Raw genomic sequence first — 8,630 nt, 5'->3', positions numbered from 1 at the left:
TGTACCTTTAGAAGAAGAAGAAGGGAACGTGTGAACTAGAGACAAACCAAAGAAATAAACCAAGATAAAAGAGACGGAGCTGCTAAATCTCAAAATCTGATCATTGTTGCTAATGACAAAGATTATGCCATCTGTCAATATGTTGTGCCTTTCTTTAATGAATTAAATCCAAGTATTGTAAGACTTGAAATTAAGGCATCACAATTTGAATTGAAGCTAGTGATGTTCCAAATGTTACAAATAATGGGCCAATTTAATGGGATACCTACTAAAGATACATGTTTTTATCTTCGCTTATTCATGGAAGTAAATGACTCCTTCAAATTGGCCAGAGTGATCGAAGATACTTTGAGATTAAAGTTATTCTCATACTCGTTAAGAGATAGAGCACGTGCATTGTTGAATTCTTTACAGTTTGACTCCATATCTACATGTCAAGAATTGGCTGAACGATTCTTGATGAAATATTTTCCTCCCAGTAAAAATGCCAAGCTTCGAAATGAGATCACTGCATTCCAATAACTTGATGACGAATCACTGTATGAGACATTGGAGTAATTTAAGGAGTTATTGTGAAAGTGCCCTCACCATGGGATTCCACATTGCATTCAATTGAATACTTTTTACAATGGTCTCAATGCACATACAAGCATAGTGGTAGATGTTTCTGCAAATGGAGCTCTTCTTTCTAAGTCTTACAATAAAGCTTACAAAATGTGTAACGCCCCGAATTTTCGGCCTAGAAGTTTTGGGACTTGAGCATAGGGTCAGTGAGGAGGAGGCACATTTTTTGTTTAGTCATACAAGTTAGAGACAGAATGGGTGATCGCGATTTTCGTGTGACAGGTTTTAAATATTTATAAAGAATCGTTCTTGAAACTAACTATTATCACGATGTAGGCAAGTGTACCTATAGAACAGTAGTATAGTTTTAGTAAGACCGGATTGTCAAACCCAAAGGAACTAAAAGTACTAGTAATGACTGTCTTTTTATTATCTAGCCTAAGAATAAGGGGGTTTTGTTTTAACTAACTAATTATCTAAACTAAGAATTTGCAAAAAGTAGAATTGAGGGATTACTTTTGGAAAACGATTGAATTAAGACAATACCTAAGGAAAAATCCACCTAGACTTTACTTGTTATTCTGGCTCCAAATCGGACGATTTATTCATTTAACTTGTCCCGTAGAGATCCCTAAGTTATGTTATTATCCCTATTCAGGACTAATAACGTCTAATCCCTAGATTGAATAATTGAGACTTTTCTCTAATTAACACCCCAGGGTTGCATTAACTCGATCTATGGATCTCCTTATTAGGTTTCACCTAATCCGGTAAAATCTTGTCACCTTATGTCTAGGCACGCAATCAACTCTGCTTAATTATGACAAACGTACTCTTAGACAGGGTCTATTCCTCTTCTGAATAAGAGCTTATCTTGAATCAGTATCCTGGGATATCAAAACAAGAATTAAGAACACATAATTAAGAACAAGTTAAATATTTATCATGCAATTCAGAAAATAATAACAAGATTCGTCTTAGGTTTCATTCCCCTTAGGTATTTAGGGGATTTAGTTCATAACTAAAAAGGAAAACATCTCAGAAGAATAATGAATACAAAACATAAAGAAAACCCAAAACTCCTAAAGGTAAATTGAGGGGATATCTTCAGTCTTGATGGTGACTCCAGCTTCTGAGATGGATCAATCGGCTTCCCTTGAGCAGTTCCCTGCCTCCTTCTCTCTCTCTCTTTTCCTCTTCCTCTAGGGTGTATTTATAGGCTTTGGAATGCCTAGGAATCTTCAAAATTAGCCTTTTCCGAATTGGACTCAACTTGGGCTCGGCAGGGACACGCCTGTGTGACACGCCCGTGCGGGTCATGCTTCGATTTTGCCAGATTGACACGGCCATGTGGTATGCCCGTGTGAGGAAGTCCAGGCCGTGTTGATTTCGTACTTTGGACCATTTTCTCTGTTTTTGGCTCGTTTCTCGTTCCTTTCGCTCTCCTATGCTCACCTAAGTATAAAACATGAAATTAAGGCATTAGGAGCATCGAATTCACCAATTCTAAGGAAAAATCATCCATAAAATGCATTAAGCATGGGGTAAAATTATGTATAAATTACGGTTTATCAAATACCCCCACACTTAAGCATTTGCTTGTCCTCAAGCAAAATTCTCAACTCATATTCAAAATAAATTCTTCTTAACCTATAATTTCTATCGATAATATATCAAAATAATCCATAGGTAATCATACATTGAAAATTCAACTGAAAGAATATCAAAGAATCAAACATTCCAAGTTGAGTATTTAATCATGCAAAACTTTAGCCATCTCCCCTTATCTAAGTGGTTACCTCGATTCGAAATCTCACGGAGTTTAACATCCTCACTAAAGATTCACTCAAATCACTCAAAGTGTTTAAGGACAATGTAAGTAGCACTCATCAGTCAAATATGAAAAGTTATTACCATAGGCTTGCATGAAAATCACATCTCCACCACTATAAATTGAGATAATCCATCAATCAAAAGGTCTTTAGAGGGTTGTAACATGGCTTTGGTTAGGGGATGTGGTCACAAGCTGAAAGAAATGGTTAGAATCGAGATTGAATTGAAAAATCACTTAACTAGAAAAAGATTTAATCTTCACTTGCGTACAACAGAGCTTCTTCTCAGAATATGGAATTTAAATACTTAAGCTCAAAAACAAAAGATTACTACTAATGTGTATACATAATTTTTTTTTTAAAAAAACAAGTTAAATAACATAGACTAACTATTAAGAACAAGACATAGCTGAGTAACTATTTCAATTCAAATCTCGACAAAAATAGGGATCAAATTTAATTTAGGGGATTTCAACAATAATGTGTTAAGGGTTAATATTACGGGTAATATAAAAAAAAGGTTGTTAGGCTCAAAGGGGTTCACTAGGGGTTAATTTTGAAGGTAGGCTTTTCATGGCATAAGTGGGTTAATCCTAAGGGCCTTAATCATTTTGACATATCTAATCAAATGGTGTGGTCTTGACTTGCATAATCAAGCAAGTTCTAGAATAACAATTCAATATTGACGCACTCAAAGCAATAATAAAAGTGAGCATGAAAGAATTAATAGATGCTCAAAATGCTGAAAAATCTCACAAAAATTATGGCTTTTTGATGTTTAAAACTTGTGAATTCCAACTCAAAGTAATACCTAAACTTTGGAGAAACAACCTAAAATTTTAAATTCTTAAAAATCAACTTATCATGCTTGATTCTCTAATGTCTTAAAGTTTAAACAATCAATGCATAAATGCCTATGTTTTAATTCAAGATATACCAATAAAAATCATAAATCAATTAAAATTTATCCTAAATATGATATGAGAGCTTTTCAAGAGAACAAGGCAGTCATTCAGGGATTTTTCTGATAATGAAATGAATATCCCCGCACTTAAGATGTACATTGTCCTTAACGTACAAAGATAGATATAAGAATATAGAAATAAGATAGGGAGAGGAGTGAAACTTCTTAAGTGATGAGTGAATTTCCTTGAACTGGAGTTTTGGAGCATAATCGACGTGTGGGTGGAGGAGGATACTCCGGTGGTAGTAGAGGTTCATTAGTTCATAAGTCCTGCGCCAAAATAATATTATATCTGAAGTTGGTTATGATCGTGGTCGAGCAGGACATGGCAGTCGTGGAGAACCTTTCCCAGTGGAGTTTCGAGTTCCTGAGTAATAGTGAGCTGTGGAGCTCTTTATAACTGTAATAAAATCAGGAACTCTTTTAGGAAATATATAAGGAAGGGTAAGTACTCAATAGGAATTAGCCAAAATTAAATATTGTAAAATAATAATTATAAGTCCTAATAAAAATAAGGTGAAAGAAAAATAAAAAGTAGTCTTAAAATAAAATAAAAGTAAAAACATAAAATAATAAATAAATGTTTTTAAACATCTTCATCGCTAAATGGTTCGCGAGGTGGGGGTGGCGATGAGATGTGGAGGTGCTGACAAATCTGCTATAGAGTAGCATCAATGTTGTCAAATCGTTGAAAACACTGTTGCTCGAATCTAGTGAGGCGCTCAGAGATGTCAACATATGAAACCGCCGCATGAACTGGACGAGAGGGTGGTGGTGGCTGAGACGATGGGTCCTTGTGTTGTGGGGGGACATAATCAGTAATGTCCTCGGGGGCCTCCTCTTTAGTAGTTTGGACAAGATGATATTGAGGAGGGTAGGTTCCTCGGCGCTTTTCGATCATCCTCATGCTAAGCATGCTTGAGATGCCTTGTGGAGACATCTGGCCAATGAGGGTCAAGGATGATTCTTGGGCCGCGTTGCTGAGGAGCTCGAAGTGTCGAGCCAATCGCATCACGTAGGGGCCAATGGAGATGAACCCCTTACTATGCCGCTCAATCTGGTGTTGAATGGCGAGGGCAATGAAATAGGCAAGGTCGATGACATGCCCGTGCGACATGCACCATAGAAAGTAGGCGTCATGAATATTGACAACGCCAGTGCTCTTTCACCTTCCTGTTATCGTTTGAGCCAAAATGACGTGTAGGTACCTCAGAGATAGAGGGAGAGCCGATGCCTTAGAGCGGCTAGGATTGTAGGTGGCCGTGTCTGGTACTAGTGCGTCCCAGCATCGTGAAGGAGAATGATGGATGTGGTGGTTGAGAGCATGTAAGTCATTTTCCTCCTTGAGTTCCTCCGTTTATAAACCCAGTGCAGTACCGAATACTGGGACGTTGAGCTGGCGGACTAATTCACCTAGGCAAAATTGCACCGTGCCAGGATTATCGTAGTTCGTCATCACGGTCTGAAGATGAAATATGGAGCATAATTCCATCGTGAGCTCGAGATACATCGGCTTGATGATCTCAAAGAAAAGCTCCTAAGGGTCGGTGGTTAGGAGGGCCCGAATTGCATCAACCAACTGAACTTGTTCTACTGTAGCCCAGTCGATGCAGCGGCCCGCAATTAAAAGTCGAGCCTGGAGCATTTGGAAAAGTTCTTCTTGGGGCCCGATGGGAAACCTCAAGAAAGGGTGACGAACTTCCGCAATAGGACCCAAAGAAGATGACGCTCTCTTCATTTTCTTTGAAGCAGGGACAACGACCTTTTTACCATGTGAAGATGACATCGTATGCTTGCAATTGGGAACATTAATTTGTCTTGATGAGTAGACAGGGGAAAATGCGACTAAATTCGAAGAGGAAAAATCCATACATATGTTCAACCACAATTACTAAGGTTAGCAAAAACAATAAGTTCAGTGACCTACTTTTGTGGCATTAGCATGGTGATATAAGTAAAAATGACAAAGAATGGAATGTATCATAGTATACGAATGAACATAAATGTCAACGCAAGAGGCATGAATATTTCAACTATCCTAACCATGAATATGCACTGCTAACTAATCAAGTGGAGTAGAGAAATCATGTGATGAATAAGAATTTGAACAAGAAAAAGATGATAACTTGTTCTATAAATGGCATTTGAGTGATAGAAAGATGAAAATAATATGAAAAATATAAATTACTATGATAAATAACATTATAAATTAGTGAAATAAAAGAGAAATGAGTAAACAAACGCTAAAGGAAAGAGGTTGGGTGTCGAAAATGCAGTTGGAAGCGGCGCACGGGCATGGTGGGGAGGGCGTGTGGACTTGCAACGGTTAGGGTTAGGGTTTTTTGGGTGAAGAAGACAATGAATAGTGTAGCCTATTTCTAGATTTTGGGGCACACGGCTAGGGAACACACCCATGTTCCCCAATTTTTTACCCGTGTAACTCGCGAATTTTCAATTTGGGTGCATTTGACTTTTAGTCCATGCCCGTGTTCCTTAGGTGTGTGGGTGCAGACAACCCTGTCGCATGACTGTGCCTGGCTTTGTTCGCTTCTCCCATGCCTGTGTATGTAGGCCTACGCCCGTGTTCGTTTAACAGGTTCGACCACGGGTTCTAGACACGGGCGTGTTGTACGCCCGTGTTGTTTTGATAGGTTTGCCCACGGCCATATCGTACGGTCATGGCAATTTATGGTAGCCCGTGTTGGGGAATCTTTCCCCTATTTTCACATGGCCCTGAGCATGCCCGTGTGCTTGGCCGTGTCTGTGTGGAAAAACCTGTATTCAAGATCTCTGTAAGTAAGTTAGGTGTTAAATACTAAAATTTAAAGAAATTAATATTGTTAGTGCTCGAGTTGCCTCCCGAGAAGTGCTTATTTATAGTCTAAGCTTGACTTACCTCTCCATTTAATGGTCATGGTGGTTCGAGGAGTTTATACTCCTCATTCCTGCTATCATTCTCATCAAAATAAGGTTTTAGACGGGTGTTGTTTACCTTAAAAGTGCCGAACTTGGGATGACTTACCTCGACTGTACAGAATGGGAAAATCCTAAGTACCATAAGAGGGATTTCTTCGTTTGGTGTGGTAGTGAAAATGTAAGGATCTGCGGTATCTAATAAGACTTTATCTCCAACCTTAAGTTAACGTAGGAAGGTGTTAGCTCGTTCTGGCGTAGTTTTGGTTTATCATGTGTTCTCGGTTTATGCGTCCGCCATTCATTTAGCTCATCGATTTGTAGCCTTTGATCTTCATGAATAGATCTTCTGCTACTGCTTGAGAATGACTCATGTGCTTCCTTCAGACTCATTTCCTGCAAAGTAGGTTGTACCATATTGTCAGTTTTAGTAGAATGGTTTAGGCGATCACCTTCAATTTTCGATATGGCGCCAGAATTGCGAGCTTGAAAGGTGATTGTTTCGTCTCCCACATGGAGTGTGAGCTCACTTATGCCAACACCAATAATCATTTTAGCAGTTGCTAAAAAGGGCCGTCCCAAAATCAAAGGAGTGTTGCTATCCTCCTTTATGTCTAGAACAATGAAGTCAACGGGAAATATAAATTTATCGACTTTAACTAGCACATCTTCAATAATACCCCTATGGAATCTTATAGTTTTATCTTCTAATTGAATCCTCATCCTAGTCTGTTTGGGTTTCCTAAGACCTAATTGTTTGAACATTTTGTAGGGCATGACGTTAATACTAGCCACTAAATCAGCTAATGCATTATTAACATCTAAACTCCTAATTAAGCAAAGAATCGTAAAACTCCCTGGATATTTTAGTTTGTTGGGTAGTTTATTCTATAGAATAGCTGAGCAAACTGCGTTTAGCTCCACATGCGACGCCTCGTCCAACTTCCGTTTATTTGCTAAAAGCTCCTTTAAAAATTTCATTGCGTTTGGCATCTGCGATAGAGCTTCAATAAACGGTAAGTCAATATGTAATTTTTTAAAGAGTTTAAGGAATTTACCAAATTGTTCATCTGAGCAGTCTTTCCGTGTTGCGTTGGGGTATGGCACATGAGGTTTATATTCGACATTCACTGATTTGTTTTTGTTATGACCTACCTCACCTTGACCTTTGCTTACCACAGTTTCTTGCATCGGTTCTGGCTCAGGCTCAACTAATCCTTCTTTATCTTGAACATTATTTGTGTTGAGCTGTTCTCTTGGGTTGGGTTCAGTATTACTTGGCAAGCTATCTTGTGGTCATTCAGAGATTTGTTTGGAAAGCTGGCTGATCTAAGTTTCGAGCCCTAGGATCGACGCTTGTTAATTTTTAAGTGCTGTCTCGGTATTCTGGAAACGGGTTTTTGACACCGAGATAAATTTAGATAGCATCTCTTCAAGGTTCGGTTTCTTTTCCTATTGATAGGGTGGTTGTTGAAAACCCGGAGGATGTTGTGCTCTTTGATTTCCTTGACCACCCCACGAGAAATTGGGATGGTTCCTCCAACCTGCATTATAAGTGTTACTATATGGGTTATATTGGGATCTAGAGTTATTGTTACTCATATATTGAACTTGTTCCTCCTCGATGCTAGGGTTGAAGGGTTGATACTCTGTGCATGCTCCTCCTCCATTCGTCTCGCACCTCATTACTGGATGTACCTGAGTAGAACCAAGTAAACCATCAATCTTTTTATTTAGAAATTCTACCTGGTTTGACAGCATAGTAACCGAATCAACGTTATAAACGCCTGCTATTTTAGTTGGCTTAGTCCTCATGACTTGCCACTGATAGTTATTCAGTGACATCTCTTCAATAAACTCATAAGCATTTTCAGGTGTTTTATTATTTATGGTTCTGCCAGCAGCTGCATCAACCATTTGTCAAGTCGAAGGATTTAGGCCATTATGGAATGTTTGAACCTGTAGCCAAAGCGGTAACCCATGATGAGGACACCTTCTCAGTAAGTCCTTGTATCTCTCCCATGCATCGTAAAGAGTTTCTAAGTTCATCTACACAAATGAAAAGATATCATTACGTAATTTGGCTGTTTTAGCTGGCGAAAAATATTTTAATAGAAATTTTTTGGTATTTGTTCCCAAGTAGTGATTGACCCTCGTGGTAAAGAGTTCAACCATTGTTTATCTTTGTTTCTTAATGAAAAAGGAAATAACAGAAGACGAATGGCATCGTCAGAAATGCCATTAATTTTAAATGTATCACAGAATTCCAGGAAATTTGCTGTAATGCCCCAAAAATCTCGAAACCCAAAAATCTCGAAATCCCGAACTTTTTTTATTTTTAGTTTTGATAAAAATTG

At 38.4% G+C, this 8,630-nt stretch overlaps 2 non-coding genes across 2 annotated transcripts; one reads left to right on the top strand and one right to left on the bottom strand.

Annotated features, from left to right (window-relative positions):
* Nucleotides 1-489: 489 nt before the first annotated feature.
* Nucleotides 490-596, bottom strand: LOC121207762 (small nucleolar RNA R71). The gene has a single exon (XR_005902874.1). It is a non-coding gene; the product is annotated as a small nucleolar RNA R71 (small nucleolar RNA).
* A 7,652-nt stretch (nucleotides 597-8,248) lies between these two features.
* Nucleotides 8,249-8,355, top strand: LOC121206466 (small nucleolar RNA R71). Its single transcript, XR_005901501.1, has one exon. It is a non-coding gene; the product is annotated as a small nucleolar RNA R71 (small nucleolar RNA).
* The last annotated feature ends 275 nt before the right edge of the window (nucleotides 8,356-8,630 follow it).

The sequence above is a fragment of the Gossypium hirsutum genome, chromosome A01 (assembly GCF_007990345.1).
Source record: "Gossypium hirsutum isolate 1008001.06 chromosome A01, Gossypium_hirsutum_v2.1, whole genome shotgun sequence".
Taxonomy (NCBI): Eukaryota; Viridiplantae; Streptophyta; class Magnoliopsida; order Malvales; family Malvaceae; genus Gossypium; species Gossypium hirsutum.
The sequence above is the reverse complement of the archived record's forward strand: the minus strand, read 5'-3'. Positions and strand labels throughout refer to the sequence as shown.